Raw genomic sequence first — 2,533 nt, forward strand, 5'->3', positions numbered from 1 at the left:
GTATTTATAACTGAGGTCTACCTTTTTTTATTATCAATGAAGTCTACCTTATATCGTAGAATTGGTAAACATATGTTTTTTTAATTATGGTGTAGTATCGCAGTTCTACTCGTGTATAAAAACTTATATTTTCAATAAATAATAATGTGTATTACTCTCAACTTATATGTTACGTATCATTGTTGCATTTTTATGATTTATTCTACTGATCTTGTACCTCATATAGATTCAAATTTTTTTTCTCTTAAAAGTTCTCTTATTTTAACTTTTGACTATATATATTCGTTGTATCAATTAAAGTTTTCTTACTTTCAGAATCTATGAACACATTCCAAATTTCATTTATAAACTTTTTTGTCTCATTATTACCAATTAAATATATTAGATTCTTATTTCCCTTTTAAAGAATAAAATTAGAAATTTAGAATTGGCCTCAAACCACATTTTCCACAATGTTTTTTAAAAGTTTTGAAGTAATTTTATTTTCTTCAGAAATCACACCCAATCAATCGTTTTCTTCAACAATAGTTTACATTACCACTTGTTTAGCTTATTTTGATATTATAAAAAATAATCTTAACTCATAGCCACTTGATATATAAATACAAAATAAAGTTCTTCAAAAGGAACATTATGCTTTTCTCGTCACCGTTTCTATGATTCGATTTCTATCTATGCATCAAAAATGGAGTTTTTGAGAACTTTTCATTCTCTCATTGCAAATTTTCTCCTGTTAAATCTTTTTCTTTCTCATGTTCCTTCGATTTCAGCCCAGTGGACTAACCACGAAGACTTTCTCAAGTGTCTCTCTTACAATATAAACAACTACACCGTTGATTCAAGAATCATACACACAACCAAAGACCCTTCTTTTTACTCAATCTTGAATTCTTCCATACAAAATCCAAGATTCTCTGTTCTTGAAACACCTAAACCGGTCTCAATCATTACTCCGGTTCAAGTCACCCATGTGCAATCCACGGTTAGATGCGCACGGTCTCACGGTATCCACGTCAGGACTAGGAGCGGTGGTCATGACTACGAAGGCTTCTCTTACATCGCCAAAAGCAGACCGTTCGTTGTCATTGATTTGAGATATCTCCGGTCTATAACATTAAATATTGATAACCGGACCGGTTGGGTCCAATCCGGAGCAACAGTAGGGGAATTGTACTACGAGATTGGGAAGTTGAGCAAATCTTTAGCCTTTCCGGCCGGTCTTTACCCAACAGTTGGCGTTGGAGGGCAATTCGGAGGTGGAGGGTATGGAACGTTGATGAGAAAATATGGTTTGTCTGCGGATAATATAATCGACGCACATATTGTCGACGCCAACGGAAGCTTTCTTGACCGACAAGGCATGGGTGAGGATCTTTTTTGGGCTATCCGTGGAGGCGGGGGGTCGAGCTTTTGCATTATCATATCATGGAAGATTATATTGGTAGATGTTCCAACGGTAGTAACTGTCTTTCTTGTCAATAAAACATCAGAAGAAGAGGCTGTCTCGGTCTTTAACAGGTGGCAGTATATCGCGGATAAGGTTCCTAATGATCTGTTCATAAGAGCTATGTTACAGAAGGAAACTAAGGTCTACGCTTCGTTCCCGGGACTTTATCTCGGTCCGGTAAGCGATCTGTTAGTGTTAATGAAGAAGAAGTTTCCGGAATTAGGTCTTGAGGGTGAACATTGTAGAGAAATGAGTTGGATTGAGTCTGTTCTCTATTTTATCAAAGAAGAATCGATGGATAGTCTTGCGAAACGAAAACGAACCTCGAGATCTTTCAAAGGGAAAGACGATTTTATTCAAAAACCGATACCTAAATCCGCAATTCAGTATCTCTGGAGACGGTTCTGCGCACGAGAGGCTCAGCGTGCTAAGATTATACTCACTCCATTTGGTGGGAAAATGAGTGAAATTGCGGAATCTAAAATACCATTCCCACATCGAAAAGGGAATATTTATGAGATTCAATATTTGGCTTATTGGAGTGAAGGAGAAGATAAGAACAAGACTGATACAAAAAAATACTTCAGGTGGGTAGAGAACGTACACAAATTTATGACTCCTTATGTTTCAAAATCTCCAAGAAGAGCTTATGTTAATTTTAGAGACATTGATTTGGGAACGTATCTTGAGATGAGTATGAAGACAAAGTACGAGGAAGCAAAGATTTGGGGTGTTAAGTATTTTAAAAACAATTTCGATAGATTGGTGAGAGTTAAAACTAACGTTGATCCAATGGATTTCTTCTGTGATGAACAAAGCATTCCAATTATGAAATCTTTTACTTAAAATTTTCAAACTTGTTTCCTTTAATAATTGAATTAAACCAACTGAACCAAAATTAAACCGACGTTTTGTAAACCGGTTTGGTCTAAATATTCAAACTGGGATGTCAAATTTTGAGTGGGTATATACATAAAGTACAAAAAGTGAAATAATTGGAAATGAGTGACATGTATTGTCCCATACTCCACCATTAAAATAAAAATAGATATTTTCAATTGATTAATTTGCTCTAAGCTGATCTTG

At 35.2% G+C, this 2,533-nt stretch overlaps 1 pseudogene across 1 annotated transcript; it reads left to right on the forward strand.

Moving 5' to 3' along the window:
- Nucleotides 1-595: 595 nt before the first annotated feature.
- Nucleotides 596-2,295, forward strand: LOC104725000 (berberine bridge enzyme-like 27 pseudogene; annotated as a pseudogene). The gene has a single exon (XR_015571069.1). The product of XR_015571069.1 is annotated as a berberine bridge enzyme-like 27 pseudogene (transcript).
- Nucleotides 2,296-2,533: the final 238 nt, after the last annotated feature.

The sequence above is a fragment of the Camelina sativa genome, chromosome 11 (genome assembly GCF_030686135.1).
Source record: "Camelina sativa cultivar CO46 ecotype springtype chromosome 11, ASM3068613v1".
Classification (NCBI taxonomy): domain Eukaryota; kingdom Viridiplantae; phylum Streptophyta; class Magnoliopsida; order Brassicales; family Brassicaceae; genus Camelina; species Camelina sativa.